Source organism: Stegodyphus dumicola, chromosome 4 (genome assembly GCF_044657685.1).
Source record: "Stegodyphus dumicola isolate Sdum_Otavi_A_Nest chromosome 4, ASM4465768v1".
Taxonomy (NCBI): domain Eukaryota; kingdom Metazoa; phylum Arthropoda; class Arachnida; order Araneae; family Eresidae; genus Stegodyphus; species Stegodyphus dumicola.
In genome coordinates, this window is record NC_140771.1 from 66,580,968 (window position 1) to 66,606,948 (window position 25,981).

The following is a 25,981-nucleotide window of genomic DNA, read 5'->3' on the forward strand; positions in this document are numbered from 1 at the left end:
TAGAAAGTCCTCCACGAAGGCATCCCTCCTCTTAGGCAGATAGCCCTCGTGTGCTTTGCCATAATTAAATACACACACACAACCACAAAATTTCGTTTTCTTTGGCAAAACTCATTCCCGTCTTCCACCAATAAAAGGATTTTAAAACTAACAGCATACACTTGTAATGCCTCGTCTCTTCTCCAGTCATCCACAGTATCCAGGCTTTTGGTAGACGTTAAGCGAATTATAGCTAAGTAACAATTGAAGCTTGACAACCCTTTATTTAAAACTAAATAAGAACAGAAGCCATACTTTGTGCTTACAACTCAGCCAACCACTTTTGGCGATGTAACTTAAGAGTAACAGTAAGTTCAAATGTAAAATTAAAATTCAAATAAGCTAGTAGCCAAAGATTACACAGATCAATTAACACGAAGTTGGCTCGAAACTTATCCGGCCGCGGCTATCAAATACGGGCAGGTTTAAAGCAAGACCGAAGACTGCAAATCTTACCTTATCTAGCAATCTATTAAAGTGGCCTCGAGAAGCAAAGTACGCTCTGTCTTACAATCCAAAACCCTTCCCTTAAACACACATGAACTAATTTGAATTCTGGAGGGAAAACGGAAAGGGGGAAAGATCCAAAACATAAAATAACTGGTTAATTAAAATAAAAGAACGTTATAACTGCAACTGAAATTGAGAGGATATATTGCTAGTAACAACATTGGGCTTTATCCATTGATGCAATTTGCCTGTATACCCATTTGGACGTTTTCACAATTCTGAAAGTCTGATATGCGCCACTTTTGAATCACTTTCTGTTAGCAAATAAAATTTATAGCATGAACCTGTGGCTTCATGAATTCATATATATTTTTGTGAGCCAAAGCATTAGCAAAGTGTATAAACCATGAAATTAATAAAAGATCTATCCTGAAAAGATTCGTATTCTAAGCATATAAATTTATTTATTGTAATAAAATTGATGCAAAAGATATTTAGAATTTTAGCAAAGTGTATACACCATGAAATTAATAAAAGATCTAGTTTGACAAGGTTCGTATTCTAAGCATATAAGTTTATTAATTGTAAAAAAATGATGCAAAAGATATTAAAATTATTATTAATATCGGCAGTATGAAAAAGACATTAGAGAATTGAAATACATGTCATTAATACTACACTGACATTAACGACAATAACATTTATGTTCTGGAAAAGAAAAGGAGTAAAATTGCTTTCCTTCTTTACACGTGTTTCTTTTTTTTTTTTTTTTTCCCAGACTGCATATGGAACTATGAACACGATATTAGGTTAAGTCCGTGTCTTGGCGTCATAAACAGGTCTTACTTCTTCAATACAATGGCTTTCAGATCTTCTACATGATCTTCTACATCAATGAATTGCTGTTACTCCCAAGTATACTTGATATCGTCAAGAAACGCATGTTTCACAGAGTACTTACTCTGCGTGGAGTCATTGGTATTGCGATATCGCACTGGTTATATTCGATTAATGTTACTTTTGTAACATTTTCCAGTAAACCTAAGAGAGTTCTAAGTAAGGTATGAGTAAGGTATAAGTTGCGTAATGTTGTTTCCAGAAAGAGAATGACAAAAAAATTTTAGACACTTTGTAGAAACCAGAGATCTCGCTCAAGTCTCGAAATGAGGTTGCTGGAATGACACCAAAGTCCTGGTGAAGGGTGACGAGGATAGCAATGCTATAGCTTAGGTCGCGTGACGTGGCGGCAAATCACATGCGATGCCTCAAGTGCAACTATATCCTGAATCACCTATGATTTTTCATGAAAAAAACTAACGCACTGATAAAGTAATTGTAAAATAATACCGTAGAGAAACAATTAATAAGACTGAGAAGTCTGAGATAATAAGACTGAGAAGTGTCAGATTTTAACCGACGCCGAAAAGGGGTTTTTTAAAGTTGCGCTCTCGCTGAGCTCGCAGTCTACCAGCCTGCTTCTAAGGCATTTTTGGGGGGTCCTTTTAGCTTTATTATTAAATATTGTTTTCTTCACACTTACACTATATACAATTCAGCAGAAAAAGCACAAAAATTTTAAAAGCAGCAAGGCAACACATGTTTAGGATTGCCGATGCAGTGTAAAGTGTTGGCATACATAGTTTATATTTTTTTCATTTTTTTTTATATTAATCATATCAGTGGTCTTATATTTTTATCATATCATCTCATATTATCAATGTTTAGTTCTTTGTAAGATGGCTTACAAAACTGTTCTTTGTTTTTTTATTATGAACTTTTTGTGTTGCAGGGTTTTACTTTATTTTTCTAATAGTTATTTTTATTTTAAGGCATTTTGAATTTTCAATTTTAAGGTCGAGCCAAAACTGTTGGCTTCTTATTGGCCCAAGAGACTTGAGTTCAAATAAAACTATATTTTAACCCTTCTTCGGTGTTATTATTTACGCAACAAGAACTTCGTGAATAGTCGCTATTTAGTTCTGCTAAGTTCTAGCAGTTAAAGAACTTTATTTCATACAGAACCCTATAGTATATCAAGTTTATTTACTAAGTTCTTCGCACTTACACTACATCAGATTCAATTCATCAGGCAAAATCACAAAATATTTAAAAACAGCATATCTTTAGAATTTCCGATGAACGGTCTCGTGTGCTGAAGAGATTTTATTCCGTTCAGTGTCGCCACTGCTCGATTCCACATCGTCTAGTTTGTTAATAAAAAATCATTCAAGTTTTCAAAAATATGAAATAAATAATAAAAAAATATATAAAATCATTCATTCTATGAAAATACCGACTATTTTAATTAGATAAATCATGAATCAATTGCCTTTTATTATTTAAATGTATTCGATTCAAAACAAAGAAATAATTATTCTTAAGAACTGCATCTTGCTTTTAGAGAGCTTACTTTAAATCCACAACAAATGGATTGAATTTGAAAGATTTTACATTTTGCTGAACGTCAACAGGCTCGAATGAAAAATTAAACAAGGCATTTATAGTCAGTAATTCGACACAAAATCCCATTTCGCGACTAATGGATCTTTGAGGTTAACAGTAACACTGATTAAATGATATTACATTACTATTAAAATGTTTAACTGTAAATATCGCGTGCCATAGACAAAAAGGCTAGAGAGGATAAAGCAAAAAAACTCCTGTAAAAATTCGAAAATTTAGGAATAGGTTCAGTACTTAAATAACGATTTTTAGCTCTTTCAAAAGTTTTTAACCAGCAGGAAAAATAATTTGACATCAACGTTCTCAATAAAAACTCATATTCCAAATTAGTCAAAATAAGGATCCAAATTTCTATTTTGTTTCCTCCTCTCGAGCTATATGCAATCACATTAATTAATTCAAGGAATGAACAACCACTAGGGATAACTACTCCCCTCACATATCTGATCGCGTAAATAACTCATTAAGTTAATTAAGTTAACCTCAAATACTGGTTTCACATAAGAATAAAAAGGAGCGCTAATGTGTGGTAATAACACAGAGTGCTTTTCTAATTACTCATCGCTTGTTTTATAATGCTTATGAAGTTATGTTTGGAGCTTTTCTTGTGCGACATTTTCAAGCTTTTAAAATAATATGTGTTTGGGAAATGATTCTGCTTAACCAGAATAAACGTTTATTTCAAATTCAGCGATCCGCACAAATTTCTGCCAAATAAACTGAAATCAACTGAATCAGCTGTATTCATGTTGACTAATTATGCAGAAGTCGAAGTAAAGAAGAGACACATTTTGAGGTGAATGAATAATAAATGGTATAAGTATGTATAATAAAGCATACGTAAAGCATAAATCTAATTTTAATTTGGCTATTTCCCTTTTCATTTCAAAATTGATAACCATCATACTTACACAATGTAAGTGACAAACGCTCAGATTTCAGATTCGAAACTTTTAAAAGCGAATACTAAACTTTTTATTTAGCTAACTGGAAAATTGTAAACCAAAACTATATTACTCTGAACTAAGGGTTCATCTTACAAACGTCACATTTGATTTTCCGTTTCTCTTTTGTCGCTGCTGGCTGTTGTCTTCGAAACTGTACATGTTTCTAGAACAGGAGCACTTATTGCCTCAATTCAATACTTCTCAGTGAAAATAAAATAATAATAATAATAATAACAATTAAAATCTGCCATGTGGGCAAATTTTTCGTTGCGCATCTACATTTCTCTTCGAGTTGTCCAAATTACACATTTTTTGTTCCTTCGAAAAGCTATAAATATATAAAGTTATCTCATTTGAAATAGCAAGGCGATTCGTAAATTACTATTGTTAAGAACTTGTAAAATTATGATTGGGATAACTGATTAAAACAGCTATTTATATAAATAATTTATATGGACAAAAAGCCATTTGATTTTTCTTCAATAGAATTCTAAATACAAATTTTAATTTATGCAAAGAGCAAATTTTTTGGTATTCTTTTTATTATTATCGTTAAGCTAAAAAATTACTAATCGTTTCTCTCGTAGCTCAAATTATATGACGTTAATTTTATTTAACCGGAATAAAAGTCTGCCAATGTAAAATATAAAATTATGGAAAAAGCTGTTTTAAATAGCAATTTTGTGATTTAAAAAACGTCTTTTAGAATCTACGCCAAACTAAGTTTTGTTTTTCCCTTTAATTTAAAATTTTGCATTTACATTTTCTTTCAATTCGATGTTTTGCTATCAACTGATAGTTTCGAGAAATTCCTTGTTTCGTAGTTGGCTTTCTTGGTATTTGGATCACTAATCGAGTTTCTCAAAATCTATACCTCTCTAAATTTGCTTTTTGCCTGATTTTGCTTATTGATATGGTTGTCCTTAATGCAATGTAGCTACTTCCCTTGAATTTCCTTCAGCCCTCATTATTTAAGGCGCCAGCTGCTAAACAAACAAACAAACAAAAAAAAAAAAAAAAAAAAAAACTTTGAGAGAGAGTCTGCAAAATAACTGTTTACAGGTGTCAGAAGAATTCTTTTGCAGCTTATCAACAAATTTCTACTACAGTTGTTTACAGGGTGTCCGGAAGTAAGTAATGAAAGAGCGACACCTATATCCGAAATTAATGTGTTTATTGCACTGCGGGTTAACTGAAAAGAACTCAAAATGTTTTCCAAAAAAAAAAAAAAGATGCGCAGACTTGACTTCTTTAAATTCGCCTGCCTATATTACGTAAAGAATAAGACTAGGTCATATCAGTCATGCTTTTGGATGTATGGAATGAGATAGAACGTCACCTGCACATAGCCACAGCTACAAGCTACAAATATTGCTCACACAGAGATGTAATAAAGCTTTTTGAGTTGTTCATTTTAGCTATCTAAGGTACAATGTAATAACACATTAATTTCAGAACAATAAATGCCTTGATAGAAGAAACAAATTAACAGTGTCACTCCTTTTGATCAGTTCTTTCCCTGACCCACCAACGGCCGAGTTGTAAAAACGCTGACTACTGATAGTTCGGTCCGGAGTTCAAATCCAGGCGATCGGGCTGGCTGCATGGGCATTTTCGCAGTTTTCACCCTCGTGTAAAACGTATACTATCCAGTTTCCTTTAGAAAGTCTTCTACGAAGTCATCCCTCCACTTAGGCAGCTAGCCCTCGATTGCTTTGCCGTAATTAAATAAACCAAACCAAAACCTGACATCTTCTATTTACACAACTTCCAAAAACTGAATAAAGAACTAAGGGATTTTTTGAAAGCTTGATCAGAGCCAAATGACAGCTCTCGGTACGTTAGCAGATCGATTTAATTTCGTTTCGAATTAAGTACACATGCGCAGGTTGCGTAGAAATTTTTCAGTTTCGCTCGTATATCTGCTAGAAAATTTCTCTTAGCAAGACTTAATTGAAGGCTTTTCTCTAATTGAGGTAGGCAGACCTTGTTTTTCGTTATACAATTAACACAAAGATATTCAGCTAAAGGTTGATTTTTTTTTTTTTTTTCCAGTAAATTCTACCGACTTCGAAGGAATTGCCCAAGAAAAGAAGGAAACAAAATCTTTCATAGCAAATTATTGTTGGTCTCTGAAACATTCCTTTATAATGATTTCGCTAATATTATCCAGAAATTTTCTTCAATTTGGCAATTAGATTTCTTTAAAGCCTTCCGCTTTCGCAAAAAAATTCTGATTTTCCGCAGAACTGACCCCAATCTTGAACTGAATTTTGAACCATTTTCTACAGAGGGTCTTTCACACTTTATGGAAAGAATTTTATATTTATATTTTTCTTTAGCATTTTTAGATAAAGATTTAGCATTTTCCATATTGCCTCTTACGGTTCGAATGCAGTGTAAGAGATTTATTTTGTAAGTAGCTCTTAAAATTGATAGATGGCTCAAAAATTACGCAAATGCATTTTCCGATGAAAGCTATTTGCATCAATAAATTGTAAAAATTAAGGTTATTGAATTTCAATAAAAGCTATCTATTTAACATATTATATACGGAAGGAAAAAAGCGTCTAGCCGGAAGTAAAAATGAAAACATGGCCACAAAACTGCATCCTAAGACTTCTAACTCTGGTAAATATAAAAAGTGCAGTCTTTGAAAGAAAATGCTATGATTCGAAAATCTGTGGTATGAAAACTGAGACTTGTAAGTAAAATAATTTATAAATATTTAAAGTTAAAAAACATGAAGTTCCGTTTAAATCTAAAGTTCACCTGTTTTTCCCAAAACAGATTATAGAAAATTATATGAAAACCTTCTAGCTGCTCATAAATGCAAATTTGTGGTAACATTCGATGAGACACGATTTAAGTCACTGTAATAATAATAATAATAATAAAAGATAAATAGTTTTATTGCTCAACTTACAAAAAAGATCACACGAATTGGCTTCATAAATGCACAGAAACGTTTCCAATGGGAGTCATGATAATTGGAGAATTTTGTTACAACGGTAAATTGAAACTCAAAAAAGTCTCAAGTAAAGCTAAAATTAATTCATTGTGCTATCAACAGAATATTTTAGAACCAATTTTTGAAGAAGAAATTCCAGCTTTAGTATATGGAAAGGAAATCCATAAAGTTGATCTTCATGTGAACAAAGCTTTTAGTCGCATGTATATGTCAACAGCTGTTTATTTAGCAAAGAAAAAATGTGAAAGAGGAATGCAATTATTCCATTCAATGAAATATTTGTAAATTCACCTGAGATTTCTCCTATATACTTCTGAGCTTTCGGTTTGTTAAATACGCGTTTTAGGAAAATGGCATCCAAGAATATGAACGGACTTAGGATTTACGACGTCTACGACGGTTACCACGATACGACAGTGCTAAAAACGACAAAAGAGGACCGCTTTGGTTTGGTTTGATACACTTGATTACGGCAAACACTTGAGGGCTATCTCTTTAAGGAGAGGGGGGGATGCTTTTGCGAAGGACCTTCTAAGGCAAAATGGTTCGCATTCACGCTTCACATGGGTAAAACTACGAAACCACCCGTGCAGCCAGCCCATTTGCCTGAAACCGCGGACAGGTCAAACTACCAGTGTTCAAGGACTTGATCAGTCAGCCGCTGCTGTGCCTGGCTCGAGAGAAGTGAACTAAAATTGACATGACACGACGGTGCTAAAAAACGTTTATTTTCATGGAAAATTCGAGCTAGATATGTAACCAAAAATCAAGGCTATCAGAGAGAAACAAACCGCAACAAGAAGCACAGCTTTTATGCGCAAAAATTAATTATCCTAAGGAAAACCCCCTTCCTTCGTTCCCCTGTATCAAATGAAATCATACTGTCTTTAAAAGAGGATAAAAAGAAAGTATTGTTCCAGATATTCTACTTTCTCGGAAAGGAAATTAATTGAAAAAAAAGTAAAAACTTCTCCTAAAATATATAATACCTGTATTAGATTTTAGAGGAAAACAAACAAACATATAATTCAAGTAAAATTTGAATTTTAAATGTGAAAAAGAGCTATTAGCTGTATCATTCTGGTATGCTATTCAAAGTTTGGTTTAATCGGAAGCAGTTAGCATAAGGATAATCTGTAGAAAAGAAAAAATGCCAAGTCTTTGCCGAAGCTGGTGGTCACTGGTTAGCTTTACCTGTTTTCAAGGGAGCATTTTCAGCTGATCTCACACCCGATGAAATGGGATCTGATCGCAAACATTACGGAATCTTGGACACCAGTAACCTAAAGCGTCTAATAATTGAAGTAATTTTTTGCTCTCATTGTTGCTGATGTGGGAAATGGCATTAAAATCATCCGAAAATGAATTTGAGAAAATGTTTTTAATAAAACTATAATCTGTAATTGGATATTCCATATATATTCAAGTCTAATGAGTAAGATAATGAATTTTATTACACTGTTTCAATTATCTTTCCTTTGGATTTTACTTAGGGCAGTACCTTTAGAACGACTAAAATTTCAGCGATTATTTTCCCGAGTTTTCCTAAGATATCGTGAATTTAATTTTTTTTTCGCTTATAAATTCACATAATTTAAAATTTTTCAAATTATTTTCAGTTTCTACCATAACTTCTATATTATTTTTTAATTTAAATTATTTTTGTGCTGTTTTCCTCTAAAATTTACAAGAAAAAGGGTAAATGAATTCTAACCGAAAACAAAAATTAGAATTTTAAATTAACGTAGGTTTTTCTGCACTTCTGGAACACCGAAATTGTTGTTTTTCGAAGTTACATAAAATCCTCTGCGTTACCTATAAATGCCTGAACGATCCATTTTATAAACATGCTACGTAATGAAAAAATTCTGTTTTTATTAAATTTTATATAATGCATAAAATCTTCGTCGAATTAAATTTCAATCTTAGTCAAAATAACGATGTTGAAACAAGAAGTTGTTTGACTTCTGAATTAGTAACGATGTTGAATAAGGTTTCTGGAGCTGGTTAATTTATGAATGTAAATTATTATTATTATTTACGTGTTCCGCCCTAAGGCATTACACGGATGGAAAGGTTGCCTTCTAAGGGACTAAGGGAAACTTCCTTATATTAACATGTTACATATGGGGAAAACCACGAAGACGCCCATGCAGCCAGTCTGTTCGCGGGATTCGAATCTCGGACCGAACTAGCAGTGTTCATGGACTTTACCGCTCGGCCTCTGGTGTGCCTTTGAATGTAAATTTCAGTTAAAAAATTTTAATATATTATTTTAGTTACGCATTATTTATCATTGCTTATTTTCTATTAAACAACTCTTTCTGAAGTAATAATGTAAAACATCGATCAGAAAATTATAAATATAAAATCTAGGCTGAGAATATTTCTCGAATTTTCAATTTAATTCTCTCCCGACCGGACAGCGAATTTTTTTCCCTCTTCATATTTATCGAGTCTTCTTCCCTCTGCATTGATTTATTCAGTATATTATTACCGAATTATAATAGTCTCTTACACTTCTTGCATTACCTATTCCTCAGCCACCGGAAGCAGTAAGAGTGTGAGTGCATCTTGCCGTTGTCAGTTAAAAATGTAAATATTACGCAAATAATGTTTACAAAAAATTTTTTGCTTATTTGGAATACTAGCCTCTTGCGTAGCAGCCGCCCAAAATAACTCATCATAAAAATTATTAATGAATTTAATGTGACAAGCTAGGATCATTTCATAAGAACATTTTAGTATTTCTAATGAGCCATCTCCTGATTTAAATGCGTTTTTATTTAAATCGATCATATTAAAAAACGGGAAAACAGAATTTTTTTTAAGTACTACTTTTATTGCTTTTAAATAATTTGGTTTATAGATTTCGCTTAATAGAAAGCGCTTAATATTAGATAATTATTAATTAGACAGGTAGATTAGATATTAGATAATTGTGAACTAGAATATTAGATAATTATTAATTACACAGTTCATGGATTCTTAATTATTATCAAGATATTTAAATTAAATATCTTATTAATTTTTACTGTATAGCAACGCGCTGGCGCATGGAATGTAAAAATATTTTATTTAAAGCAGTGGTTTTAAACTGCCGAGTTTTTTTGAGGAAATTGAAAGATAAAATTATTATGTTTTGTCGAATGGCATCAGTCTTGGCGAGCTGATGATAAATAATATTTTATTTCGAGCGGTATTTCCAACTTTCACTTTTAAATCCATGAGTTTGTCAACTAAACATTTATTAAATTCGAACAAAATATTAAATAAATAAAAAAAATCGAATTCAAAATTCTGGCTTCGATGTATTGTCAAATGCAGGACTATGTGTATTCAAAATTTTGTAGCTCTAAGTGCCGTCGGTTTCTCACAATGCGACAAACATTCAAACATACATAAATACAACTTCTTCAGTATTTAATAATAGAGTTTATTACTAAATTTTAATTGTTTTTACGCCTCGCATCCCGTACTCCTTAGCCACTGGAAGTAGTATTAAGAGTGCACCTAGTTACTGTCAGTTAAAAATGTAAATTTTAACGCTACATTAAAAGCCATCAAACTTTTTCATTCTCTAACAGATTCATGAAAATGTAATTACAGCTTCTTTGTAAAAATAAAAAACAAAATGCGATAACGTAATATAATTTCATGTAACGCATAAATTTTCCAGTATACTGAAGATTACCTTCAAAATTAGATTCATAAATGATAACAAAATAAATCCAAATAAGCTGGAATTATGCATTCAACTCTGTCGAACTGAATTTCAATACAACTGCTTAAATTGCTACGCTTTTCTTCAGGCGAATCAAGTATCTCCACTTTTCAATCAACGGAATGCCCTTAAATCGCTTTGAGACAGCTTACTTTTTACGCCGAGAGAATTCTTCCACTGAACTTTCCTTATCTCCATCGCCTTTCATCATTTGCAAATCCTAACGAGGAGATATGTTCTCTCCAATGTTCTCGGAATTCTCAAAAATGTCGAAGATTTTCTGAATTTAATAAGATTCTCGTAATTGCTTCATTAGGAGGACATACCGGAGCGATGAGAAACAACAAAATCCTCGCCGGTTGTTGGCAGTTGTTCGCAGGGGATCCGTTGCTGGATCTCCAAATGTATCACTTAATCACTAATGAGGATTATTTAAAACGGGGGCAAGGAAAGTGGGGATATGCAAATCTTTTAAAAGTTTTCTGAACTTGAGTGTTATTTGATGACTCCTGGAATGAAATTTGTGCTAAATTTATACCCAAGTCAGAAACAGGTTTGGTTTAACTTAATTATGTACAACTTTGCTTTGAACCTTGCCCCAACTTACGTATTTCCTTACGTAATTCAATACACACGGACCTTATAGAAGGTATTTGGTAACGCGTGCTAATATTATAGGAAGAAAATGCTATGAAAAGTGGTAAAATATGGAAAATGGATGCAGAAGAGTGTAGTGTAATGCAGTGTGATAAAATTAGATTATTTATTGTGTAAAACATTCGAGGAGAAACTATTTAGATGATGACTTCTAATGGAAATGATGCATATTTCCATATAAAAAAACCCATAAAATATTAGTTCAAAATGTAGAACTCAACCTTACGTAACAATACAATTGTTATTTCAATTAATTTGTAATTAAAATAACCTCCATAATTAAAAAATGAAGTATTTGTATGTATTTTAATGTTACTGGATGTTTCATATAATCGAATTTATACTGTAGACTTTAATAGAACATTTTCTTCTCTACATCTAAAAGTTCTAATTGAATTCTTTGAAAAATTATTTTACATCTTTACATGTTTGGTTTTTCAAGGCCGCCTTGAATAGTTATAATTATTTTTTCCAATTACACGCCCTTAGCAGACATTGGCTTGGACACAAACCAAGGCCAGAAGTGATGGTCACTTTGCTAATAGGTGGGCCGCCTTTGCCTCCTATGACGGGACGGACAGTTACAACCATGCCCTAAAACCGTCTGAGCGGCCGGATAGCTATTATAAAAAAAGATGATTTTAATGAACCCAGATAATGTAATTTTGCGGGCCCAGTTGATAATTGATAATAATGGAAATTAATCTGTGTTTATGGCATATAAATCGCATAATTTATTAATTAATAACAGAATAAATTTGAAAGATAAATTAAATATCTTACACAGCTGAATGACAACACCCTGCTGGGTGGAAGGTAAAAATGTTTTAGTTCCAGTGATATTTTTCTTAAAACGCCAAAAGATAATAAACGTGGCGATAATAAACATGAAACTTACATGGCGGAGTTAAATCAACAAGAATTAGGGTAATATTCGAAATTTATGGAACTAGTTTCGAAAGTTTAGAATGTTTAGCTCAAATTAACTCAAAAAAATGATAATTAAAAGGTAGGCTTATTTTTTAGTTCCGCTGCATTTCAAAATTGTTCCCAAACGATAATTTAGTGTTCACTCGGAAAACAAAATAGCATTCAATTTGTGTAAAAAAAATTACTGAACTTCTAAGAGACCTGCTAATAAGAAGTGATGAAATATCTATTAGGTCAAATTTGAGACTCAGAGAGGCTAACATAATATAAGAAATGTTGATTTATTTGCTTCTGCTGAAGACATATTGTTGCTCCCAACATGTTGAATATCTTCTTGGGGAAATAAATAAGGCGAATAAATATTCCTCCGATAGGATAGCTTCCTTCTGCCGAAATCTAATATAAGGAGGGGAAGCTATCATAAATTTCCCAAGCTGTTAAGAGAATTTTAAAGGCTTACTTATATTTCATGATTATTCTCCTCGCAAGCAGGTAAATGAAGCTGCTGTCCGAGGTGATATAATACTAAGATCGCTAAATTGGAATAAAAAATGACGGCTTTATCGCCTCATGGTAATCAAATAATTTACAGTTAACGGTCTCGTCTAACATAAATATCGTGCTGAGAATTGCCAACATTGTTTGAAAGCAGTTTATTCTCGCTTCGAAATGACCTCGTGACGTGTTATTACGATTATTATTATCGGAAGTTTTTAATTCCCCCCCCCAGGGACATTTGTTGCAGAATATGGTGGATGTAGAATGGTCTTTTTCGAACTGTACGTGGTATTATTTGCGCCACTTGAAATTTGCCTTTGCATGAACAATTTTAGCGATACTTTTATTTTTCCCCTGAGTTTGAAAAGGGTGGTTGTCTTGTTTGCACGCCAAAATACTTCATGCCGCCTGCTATCTGATCCCCCCCACACACACGTTGGTTTGATTTATATTTATCTTTTGAGAAGACTGAAGAAGACATAATCTGCCATATTAAATTTAACATTTTTATGCATCTTTCTGTCATCAAGTATGAAAGCTAGGAATGTAAAGTTTGTATGGTACTCAGAATGATATATTTAATGAAATTTATTTGTTTATTTTTCTTAGCTTAATATATTTATAATTTATTTTTTTTAACTAAGAGTTGTATTTCAATTTATATTTTTATTCTAAGGTATTCTAAAATAAACATTTATAAATATGTCATTGAATCCCTGCGTTAACATTTTCAGTATTATAAAACAAATACATAAGTTTAAATTTATTTTTATACAGATGACGAGAAAAGAAAAACATAAAACGATATATTTCAAATTCTCTGTTTTTGAATAAACAGTGTTGTCAAAGTTCTCGAGAAAATTCAAATTAATTTAACCGAACTTTAGTATACAAGAAGAGTATATATTTCTTCATCATATGAGTCTCTCCTTTTTTGGTAATTCTACACTGGTTACCATAAATAGTCGGAAGGCGTAGTATTCAGTTATCAATGACAGTAAAAGTCACTCGGCCTGCTAGGCGACATATGCTTCAAGAGTAAGAGGGGAACTAATAATTAAAATAAGTTACGGTCATTTATATAATATAAAATTTCGATTTTTGCAAAGGTTTTTAAATAAATATTTATGGAAAATGGATGTTATTGAAATAAGTCAGGATTGACATTCATTGAACTAAACCAGAATAGCTTTAGAATTGTGAATAAATAGTTCATATGGAATTGCGAGCTTACCTTTTCAGCCCAAAGGGTCAATTTGTCCAGAAGGGCTATTAATTTTATTTTGGCATTTTACGTTGGTTCACTACAAACGGCGTTTCACTTTTCAAATTGTTGCCACCAATTATTAGAGCCCTGCATAATATTTAAAGAAATTAAGTAATGAAGAATCTGCAAGAATATATGTATGTTTCTCTCACTGTGAAAAACCAACGGTACCTAGAGACATCAAATTTTGAATAATGTAGCTCTCCACTCGACTATGGGCATATGGAAGCCAAAATTTAAAATTTGGACTTTGGTTTATTATCTATTTCATATTTTGTAAAACCTTAACGAATTTTTCATTAAGAAACTCAACGATTTCAAAGCGAGCAATGACACCATTAAAAAAAAATATTTTCATCTTCAGCGAGGTAGACTGTGTATCAAAAATTCTAAAGAAATGCTCTTTTTAAATATATTGTGATATTACTGCTGAATTGAATTTTAAATGCGAAGAACATGATGTTTAATACATAAAGGTAACACAAAAAATGTCAAAGAACACGGTGTAATACAAAATCTGAAGGCTTTCAGATATTTTGTTTTTAAATTTATTTTCATTTGCTTATCTTTTTTTATTTCTTTAAGGTCGTTAGAGGCATTGGAGAATATAAAAAATAAAAGAAGGTTGTGATTGGAAAGAATACAATGATATGCCTTAATTACGTCGGAAATAAATAAAGCAATTCTAGAATGAAATTGTAAATGTCAGGCAGCATACATGGTCAGAATATTGTAGAAATGACAGAGGAAAAAATACATTGGTTATCATAAATTAAGGAAAAATCACAAAAATACCGATAACTCCCTCAAAAATAAGCCAAACCGTGCAAACTCTGAATATGTTGCCAAGTAAGAGTTGTTGAGTAAAACTGCAATATGCAAATTAGTGGTGCTGCACTCGGAATACGTCATCTGCGAGGAACATAAGGGCATCAGAAATCTGAGATAGCCAATTCGTAACAATGACCTCCAGGCATCATTTGCCTGCAGAACTACGATGGAGAGCCACTGGGAGACTAGAAGCAGAACAAAGTCAAACAGAAGTGGCCAGATGGCTAAATATGAGTTCTTCTGTGGCTCATAGACTTTGGAGGCAATTTCAAACCACAGATTCGGCATCTAGGAGGTTCAGCCAAGGACGGCCAACTGCTACGACAAGCGCCGATGACCGATATTTGACATTATGTCAACGGAGGAATAGAACCGCTATTCCGACTCTTCTTAGATCCTTCCTTGCTGCAGCCACCGGAAGGTTGATGTCAACGTCAACTGTGCGTAGAAGGCTTCACGAAGGTGGTTTGTATGCGGGGCGATCAGACGTTTGCGTGCCGCTCACGTCACGCCATAGGAGAGACTGTTTGCAGTGGGCAGGACAACATGTCCACTGGACGCCTGATCAATGAATGACTGTTCTCTTTACGGATGAGTCCAGGTTTAGCATAGAAAGCAATAGTAGGCGTTATTTGATATGTGAGAATCTGGAACCCGTTATCATCCTTCAAACATCCGTGAAAGAGATGCATACGGAAGAGGTTAGTGTCTATGTTTGGGGTAGCATCTCTTTGGGTGGACGCACAGACCTCCATGTCTTTACAAGGGAAACCGTGAATGCTCAGGTTTATAGAGATGACATCCTTGATGCTTATGTGCGCCCATATGCCGGGGCAATAGGTGATGCTTTCCTGTTACAGGACGACAACGCACTACCACACAGGGCTCGCATCGTAGATGATTATCTTCAACAGGAAACAATTATGCGCATGGAGTGGTCAGATCGAACCCCGGACTTGAATCCTATCGAACATGTTTGGGATACTTTAGGGAGACGTCTAACTGCTCTCAATCCATCCCCTCAGACCCTTGCCGCGCTTGCAACTGCTTTGCAATGGCTCTCGCTTCCTATGGAGCTGATAGACCGCATAATTGAAAGCATCATACATCGCTGTATGTGCTGTATTGCTTCTAGAGACGTTCATATTCCATATTTAAGGTACTTTTCCTATAGTACTATTCCTTCAATTTATTCATTTTACATATGCTAATTTCTATACTACCATAATTGTCTAGTAATTTTTTTTATGTTATTTGATACATTACTATGTGTTGTATATTGTGGATTAAGTTTCATAAAATTCTACATGTAACGTTTTCAGTAATCGTGATTTTGTGATTTTTCCTTAATTTATGATAACCAATGTATTTTTTCCTCTGTCATTTCTACAATATTCTGACGATGTATGCTGCCTGACATTTACAATTTCATTCTAGAATTGCTTTATTTATTTCCGACGTAATTAAGGCATATCATTGTATTCTTTCCAATCACAACCTTCTTTTATTTTTTATATTCTCCAATGCCTCTAACGACCTTAAAGAAATAAAAAAAGATAAGCAAATGAAAATAAATTTAAAAACAAAATATCTGAAAGCCTTCAGATTTTGTATTACACCGTGTTCTTTGACATTTTTTGTGTTACCTTTATGTATTAAACACCATGTTCTTCGCATTTAAAATTCAATTCAGCAGTAATATCACAATATATTTAAAAAGAGCATTTCTTTAGAATTTTTGATACACAGTCTCCCTCGTTGAAGATGAAAATATTTTTTTTTAATGGTGTCATTACTCGCTTTGAAATCGTTGAGTTTCTTAATGAAAAATTCGTTAAGGTTTTACAAAATATGAAATAGATAATAAACCAAAGTCCAAATTTTAAATTTTGGCTTCCATATGCCCATAGTCGAGTGGAGAGCTACATTATTCAAAATTTGATGTCTCTAGGTACCGTTGGTTTTTCACAGTGAGAGAAACATACATATATTCTTGCAGATTCTTCATTACTTAATTTCTTTAAATATTATGCAGGGCTCTAATAATTGGTGGCAACAATTTGAAAAGTGAAACGCCGTTTGTAGTGAACCAACGTAAAATGCCAAAATAAAATTAATAGCCCTTCTGGGCAAATTGACCCTTTGGGCTGAAAAGGTAAGCTCGCAATTCCATATGAACTATTTATTCACAATTCTAAAGCTATTCTGGTTTAGTTCAATGAATGTCAATCCTGACTTATTTCAATAACATCCATTTTCCATAAATATTTATTTAAAAACCTTTGCAAAAATCGAAATTTTATATTATATAAATGACCGTAACTTATTTTAATTATTAGTTCCCCTCTTACTCTTGAAGCATATGTCGCCTAGCAGGCCGAGTGACTTTTACTGTCATTGATAACTGAATACTTTTACTTCGACTTGGGTTCAGATGTTGCAAGGGAGCTGCTTGCATGGACCGTTTGAAGTTTTCCCATGAGTAACAGGGATACGAGATACTTCTTCCTTAGATAATACTCCATGAAAGCATCCCTTCTCTTAAGCAGATAACCATAATATTAACTGCCCATATTTAAATAATTCAGTCCACTGTAAACATATGTGAACAATCCTAGTACTTTAAAGCGGTACTTACAATCCTAACAATCAATCAATAAAACAGCTTTAATTTTCCTTCTATACCCGTTTATTTTCAGAGATATTTTAAATAATTTTGATGCACATGTCCTTATATAGAAGTATTATCGAAGAATATCTATCTAAAGTGTATTTATCTAAAGAATATCTGCCTAAAGAGTATCTGTCTAAAGAATACCTGTCTAAAGAATCTATCATCTATCTAAAGGATCTATAATCTACTTAAAGAATCTAGCATTAATCTAAAGAAAAGTTTTCTAAAGAATACCTATCTAAATAACATATCATTTATCTAAAAATATCTATCTAAAAAATCTGTCATTTATCTGAAGAGTATCTATCTAAAGAATCTGGCATTTACCTAAAGAATAACTATCTAATGAATATGTTTCTAAAGAATGCCTATGCAAAGAGCATCTAAAGAATACCTACCTAAAGAATCTATCATTTATCTAAAGAACATCTATCTAATGAATATGTTTCTAAAGAATGCCTATGCAAAGAGCATCTAAAGAATACCTACCTAAAGAATCTATCATTTATCTAAAGAACATCTATCTAAAATATCTATTATCTATCTAACTGATCTGTCCAAGGAATCTATCATCTATCTAAAAATAATGGAATCTTGCTTTAACATTTCTTTTCGTTGTAAATTCTCATAAATTCTTACTTTTTATATGGCAAATCAGCGCCCGAGTAGCAAAGACCGCTGAGCAGTCATAGTTTTCCTCGTGTTCAAATCCCGGTGAACATATTCGCTGCATAGATGTTTACATGGTTCTCCTCATGTGTAACATAAATATCAGCGATTTCCTCTTAGAAAGACTTAGGTAGCCGTTCTCTTAAATAAATGGTCCTCGTGTACTTTACCATAATCAGATAAATCAAATCAATCCACTTTTATAAAAAGAAATAAGTTTTTTTTTTTTTTAACTACATCTTAAGCGTATTTATTTGATCAACTAACTACATTTTTATTTGGATGAATTACTTTCGAGTTTACTAAGAAATTTAATTAAATACCTACTATTGTTTAACTTTTAGTTTGCGTTTATTCATATCAACACCCAAATGTGTCTCAGTGTTATGTAAAATATAATCTTAATCCAAGCTCAAAATTATGATAGCGTTTATCGTACCAAACACAGACATTTTCCAAGATACAGGTATCGTAGGTATGGAAAACCACATTTTCTAGTCTATCATTTCTTTACACCTAAGGTGCAGAGAATTTGTCATTTTTTGTATAACACAGGCAGAAGTTGGTAATCTGCTTACCTGACTGATTCATTTTGCTTCTTACTTTTATCAAATCCATTGCAGTCTAAACAATAGTAGCTGGAAATTTAAAGTAATGCAGCGGTTAAATCATTCCCCGCCCCGCAATTGGCCGAGTGGTTAAGATCGCTGGATACTGGTAGTTCGACCTGTTCGAGTTCGATCCCAAGCACGGTTGGGTGGTTAGTTTTCGTAGTTTTCTCCCATGTGTAACTTGAATATGACACACTTCCCCTCAAAAATCCTCCAAAAAACACCCCTCTTCACAGACGATAGCCTTCATGGATTTGCCATATTAGAGCAATCTAACTTAAATAACCAATCTTCTCATCATTAAAGTGTATTAAAGTTGTAAAAGTAAGTTTGTGTAAATAGCTAAAAAATTGTTTTTAATTAAATAAAGACGCTTTTAGACTTATCAGAATGAACACAAAAATTCTCTTACTTTTAATCTGTGTTTCCCATAAAGGAGTCCGTAAACATCTTCGAATAAAAGATATGTTCCAATTTTTTGTGGTAAATTTAATATACCTCGCGTCTTGAATGAACATGTTTTTCATATATCTTTCATAGAATAGCCATGATATGAATCTCTACCTATCTTTAATCTTAGGCAAAACTGAAGCTGTCTTCACATTCAATGCTGCGTTTTTTTTTTTACGTCCGTATTTTTCTTTTTAGGTCGTTCCCTTTTCTCCATGTGCAGTCCGGAAGAAAAAAAAACAGCGTAGTTTTCCTGAAAGGATATTAAAAAAATTGCCGTGAATAAAATATGAAAATTGGTATTATTCTATTTGTAGGATACGAAATAAAGAAAAGGGATATAAAATATTTTTTAAGCATAGACATTTTATTACGAAAAGAAGAATGTAGTATCTTACAAAAATGTAACTCATTCTTTAGTTGCTACGGTGTTGCTTGCATTACAACAAAAGAGCTGGTGAACTTCTTAATGTATTCCCTCGTTGCCAACTCACTAATGTATTCCTTTTAAATGTATTTTAATATTTTCGCGGGATACGTTGTTCAGTAACTAGTAGCGTAATAAAACTCTATTGATTTTGAAGACCATTAAGACATAAGACCCTCTTCTTCAGAAGTAAAAGATCGCAGGTGAAACAATCATATTTATAATGAATTCTATAAACGAAGTACAGACAAACCGAAAGGAACAGAATCTGTTGGGGGAAAATTGTAATAAAACATGAAAAGAATACGTGGTTATAATTTTGAAAGCGTTAATTCGAAACCAATATTTCACAACGCTTTTAAAATTTTGGATTTTTCAAGCTTTATTACTTTTTTTCGACAGATGTACTGCTATCGTTTTCCCTTTGCTCTCTCTATATTCATTATAAATATAGTTGTCAGTCCTCTCTCTTTTGCAAAAATTTTTTGCTCTCTGTCAATTTGCCCCGAAAATCAAATGAGTTGCCTTCGAAATTTAAGACGATCAAACTTATAGTTTTGTCTAATTTTAAATTGCTCAAAGATCAATGATTTTAGTTTAAGGAATAATAAACAAAGGAATATAATTAAATACATTCCTTTGTAAGGTATTTCTTCCGCTTCCCTAGCGTACTTTTGTGGTGTAGTTGTTCTGCACATTGGGCCGGTATTCCAGAGGCCCGCGGTTTGATTCCCGGCGAAGGCGTTTGCTCGTTTTTCATCTCTCTGGCTTCGGAAAAAAAATCCTAATGCCTCTACAGTGACGCGCGAACTAAAAGGGTTGTGGATGATGATTCTCCACACCCAGGATTTGGCAACTAGGACCCTAAAACCCTAGTCACCCTTTAAAAAGGGGAGTATGTAAGGTAATTCTCCCGCTTTCTTAGCGTGCCTTCGTTGTGAAGTGGTTCTGCACACTGGGCCGGTATTCCAGAGGTCTGCGGTTGATTCCCGCCGAAGGCGTTTGCTCGTTTTTCATCACTCTGCCTTCGGAAAAAAAAATTCCTAATGTCTCTGCAACTTTCTTATACATTTGTGGCTGAGTTGTCCGGAAAATAAAATCACCTTTTTAGGTTCTTACTATCTGCACAAGGTAAACCTTTTCAGTCTTAGGCATTTTGTTCACCAGACATTTAGGAAATAAATGATGAAAATATAAATTTTTGCATGGATATTATACAAAAGCATTTTTATTAGTGTGATTTATTCATTAAAATATCATGTTTTAAAAAATTGTGTATTATGTAAGGTCAGTGCCATAGCAGCAGCGCGCGGCAGAACGTAGGACCGAGAAAACTTTTAGAATTTAGGAAGAAATGGGCGGCAAAATTTAAAAGTTGCAGAGTTTGCACCCGGCGGCCTTGGGTACTATACAAAATGAGAATGCCTCATTAACAATTGCGCGCTAATTCAGCATCTAAATACAGCTGAGGGGAATGTTTTAAATTGCCTTCTTAGTAATAATGTAATTACCTCTTTAATACTATCAAAAACAAATTTTCAATAATCGATACATGAAAATGCTGGAGATATTTGGGTTTACTTCAAATCTGTTAAGCTTGAAGTGAAAATACTGCAGCACCATCCCTTTCTTGTAAAAAAGGCTCGAAAACCCCCAACCTGCACCAGATAAATAATTTTTACATTTTCATCAGTAAAAGATCCACAAATTACCCCAGGTTGTTTAGTTTCAAAATGCTGAAACTAGAAATTTTCTAAAAATTGAATTAGTTCTTTAAGCTAAATATTATTCATGGCTAGAAATTCAAAAACATGTTTGTCGTAAAATCGTTAACCTCTATTTCTTTGAACTGCAACTTATTATTGTTATTATTATTGTTTTACAGGATTGTTCGCCCTAAGAAACGGATTTAGGAAACTAGATTGTTACCTTTTGGCCATTAATAGAAATTAGTCTAAAATTTCTTAAAACAACATAATAAGAGGAAAAATAAATAATTTTGTATCGAAAAAATTCATTTCAGAAGACAATTGTCCTGTTTATGTACTTATCGTACTTCCAAGCGCATTTTTAGTCCTCAGGATATTTTTCAGTTCTTAATATATTTATGACAAAATTAATTCTGTGTTCCTCCAGAAATTCTACCGCAGTTTGTTTCCATTGCTTGAAAGTTTCACAAGTTCATATTTTAAAACTAAAAACATCACGATTGTTTATAAAAACCGCTTGGAATACAACAACAACCAAAAAAAAAAAAAAAAAAAGGTACGAAGAATAACAAGAAACACGAAAATAAAAACACAAAAAATACGAAAATAAAAACACAAGAAATACGAAAAGGACGGCGTTGCTTGACTGATGGATTGTTATAAGTATAGTTGTCGGAAGAATGGCTATGCGCATGGTTGCCAGAGTTTGTCACATTCTGAAAATTTGGCTACTTCTATTAAAGTGGTTGCTTTAATACGTAAGTATCCCTATTGCTAGAGTATAGATTAAGATATGGGATTACGATGGAGAGACGGAAAATAATTTTATTAATATAGTAGAAAAGAATTGCTTTTTAACAATCCAGAATGTCTATACCATTGATCCAAGTTATTGAGCAAGAAGAATTATGTATCAGGCCAAAAAATTTAAGAAGTCTCTTCTTATATTTGCATTTGTTATTAAGGAGAGCAAAATTCATTATCTCCTTTGCTGGGGTGCATTCAGTTCTTAAAAGTTCTCAGTGAATGACATTGACACTTCAATGCTCGAGCTCGAAATGCACTTTTAATTTGATTGCTTTAAGCAACATATCTCAGCCTCAGAGGACCATCAGAAGATCAGCAATAAACATCGACTTTCGCTGGTGCCTTCTGTTCGCATAACGAACGTTCTTAAACAACAAATATTCTGTCTACCAAAACTACTGAACAAAAAATGTTGTACAGCGACAACAGAAGCTCGTAGTTAATTCAGATGTGTTCCCGTTTTAAAATTATTGAAGTTTGGAAAATTTTTACGACATACTTGAGATTCATGTTACAATTTTTAAATATGTACTTCGTTTTAAAATACTAATTTCGTTCTACCAAACTATGACTTCTATTAATCAAAGTAATATATCATTATTTATATCTGTACTCCTCTTCTATCTTTAACATTTCTTGCATTCTTGAAACTCCAATTTCCACTTAGCAAAATATGTCAAAGAAAAGTGCAAAAATGCTCGCGGACGTACGAAATTAGCTTTCTTTCGAGACGAAAATAGAAAAGTGTTTACGTGACTTGTTCCGATGGCATTTTTTAGTACATTGAACAACAAAAGAAAAAAGAAATTAATATTTCGAAAAATGCAGGAAATACGATAACCAAAGAAAAATATTTTCCGGTCTGGATGAGTGGGTAAAATTTCTTCGTATCAAAACTAAATTCAGATAGATTCATGGTTTCTTCTGTCTAATTATATATTCATTATTTTATAGTTCATTCCGTTTTTCTCATTTCTAAGGTAAAAGTTTCATCTTTCAGTAAATTTTCTACATATTTTCTTTCCTCTAAAAAGATGAAATTTCTTTTGTTGCAGTTCAGTATTTAGTAGTATAGTCTAGCGAATTGTAATTCGCATTTCTTTCCTTCTGTAATTTAACCTTGTCGTTGTTGCATATTTACGTCATGTAAAAATAATTCATTAAGTGCTGATGGAGATATGATATTCGTGATACCCGATGATTCACCGCCAAAAATGTCATTACTGGTTCTTCAGAACAGAAAAGAAAGTTAAAAATGAAAATTTAGTTTGTTGTTGTTATTGTTGTTACTTATGCTCATTTCAAAGTAGTCTAAATACTACGAACAGTACAAGATGGCTTCCTTTTTTTTTTTTTTTTTTTTTTTGTTTCAATACCAATTTCAGATGAATTAGAAAACGCACATATCTAGTATATTGCGTCACTTTTTGGTAATTTTCTCTCTCAAAGTTCTTAGGAAAGTGTTTGTTCATCTCGTGTTAAAATATGCTGCATTTTTTATTATGCTTTAATTCTCTGAAACTGAAGTAATATCAATCCAGTTTTTCCAGTCATGGGATTATTTGCCCCAAAAGTAGCGGGTTTTCCATTTCTTACGCAATTGCTCTGTATATGGCGAGGTTATTTTAGTTATGCTATGTCACGTGTTATCTGCCTATGGGGAAGGATACCTTCGTAATGAATTTTCTAGAGGAAACTGGGTTCCATTCTTATTGCACATGAGAGGGGGGGGGACCACGAAACATTTCATGCATCCAGTCCGTTCGGCTGGATTTGAATCCGAGTCGAACTACCAGTTTCTATAATTTTACCGCTTGCCTGTTGCTGGGCCCACTGTGCATAACGAAAGATATGACACTGAAATATAATATTTGCAACATACAATGATGTGTTAAAAATAAACTAGACTTGTTTTGAGGCAAATCACTTGCCTTCTTATTTAATAGAGTTCATAAAAGGACAGAAAGAAGTTGCGCAGAGTATTAATTTGATATGGCGTTGAACGCCAGTGTGAAACAATACCTTCAGAATAAATAAATAAAATATAATGATGATAATAATAATAGAAACCTGTTTTATCCATCTGCTGACATCATTAAAAAAAGAATGTCATCGCCTAAAGGCGCCAATAGATTCCTGTCGGTGTATTGGCTGGCACCTTTTAATACATAAATATCATGTATATTTAAAGAACAGTAATTATCAATATAATATGTCAATCCTATTGAAAATAAATACAGGCTAAGTTCAAACGAATTTTCCGTTGCAAATGGATATAGTAATATAGTGTAATAACCATACATTTAATCTATAGTATATTAAATTAAATTTTAATTATTCAGTTTTCTTTTCACATATTATACAGACTATTTGAGATCAATTTCGATATGTCTGTAATCCAAACGAACAAAGGGGGACGAGTTCCTCACTTGGCGTCTAAATTTGTTAGACTTCACTCCTTGAAACTTTATGTATGGGAAATGGTGTACTTAAAAGTAATAATTTGGGGCACCATTGTCATGAACTCAATGGTGAATCCAGATTCGTATTATGCATGCCACCGCATCAGTCACGTGGTTTCAACTTGTGGGAATAAAAATGGATTATTAGCTGGGTGCGTTTCACGTGATAAAAAGATCTCGTAGAGCATCTTTGTTGTATGACAAGCTATGCTTAAAATTTAATTCATTGTATCACAGACAAATACAGCCAGTTAAATGATTTTATTTTATCATTTGTAACAGGTTTACCTTACAAATGTTTCCTGTTCTAATTTTGCTTGTATTGTGCTTATGTTTTTCTTCCTTCAAAATCATATAATATTTCATCGGCAGTAAATAAATACTGTTTCTAAAAGGATTGCTACATAGCAATTATTTTAAGTGATTTACTAACACCTGTGAAATTACTTTTGTTTTCCTACAAATCTTTTCGATCGACCTTGTCAGGCTCAATCTATTTTGTCATTCTTTTCATGTATTCAATAGCTAATTGCTCTTCGAAATTCTTCAATATTTTTTTTCGGGTGATAATATTTTATTTTCTGTTCCATCAATTAGGGAACTACATTAAATTCCCTTTTATTTGAGTTACTTGTTGCGTTTTGTTCCTGTTATTACACTTGTTTTTATTAAATGCGTTTATGATCGCTTTTTTTGTGTAATTAATTTTACAATGAAACTAGAGGGGTAACAGTTGTTGAAATATTGCAAAGAAGACTTCGGATGCTTTATTAGTAACTGATATATCAGTATTCTTTTCAACGAATGTACCTCCGTTATATAATACGTTTGTGCTTTGAGAAATGCAGCGAAGATATTGTCTTCATGGACTTTTAACAGAGCAAATGTAGTCAATTTTCCTGCTATGACCAATTTTCGTACTAAATATATTAGAAAGGAAAACATATTCCCTCTTTTTTAGAGTTACTTTGTGTAAAATACTAAAACAAATCACTTGCTCTAAACCGTCCTTTCAGTCTATGACTAAATTTCAGAGATACTGAAATTAAGATATTGCAGCTTTATAAAAGCAGTTTATCCTAATATAGTGTTTTCTCAAATGTAGGTTTTAACTGTCTTTTTATCATGGGAAACGGTTAATGTCGTGAAGCTTTCCTCTTTATTATTTCGTAAAAAATATTTCTGAAGATGAAATAAAAAGGAAAAAAAAATTGAAATAAAGCAAGAAAAAATGAGTCTAAATTTTAAAGTTTCATACTTCGTATAATGTAAAATGACAAGCCGAATTAATGAATAATCAAAAATAATTCATTATAATATCAAAAAGTATTAAAATTCCATTTCATTATTCTTAATGGTAGTGTAAGCTCTTTCTTACAGCTTTTGGTGCAATAT

General features: G+C 32.7%; 1 protein-coding gene across 3 annotated transcripts in view; it reads left to right on the forward strand.

The window, feature by feature from the left end:
* The window catches only part of LOC118188636 (cell adhesion molecule 2-like), a 1,428,898-nt gene that overhangs the window by 222,561 nt on the left and 1,180,356 nt on the right, over nt 1–25,981 (forward strand). The window lies entirely within an intron of this gene.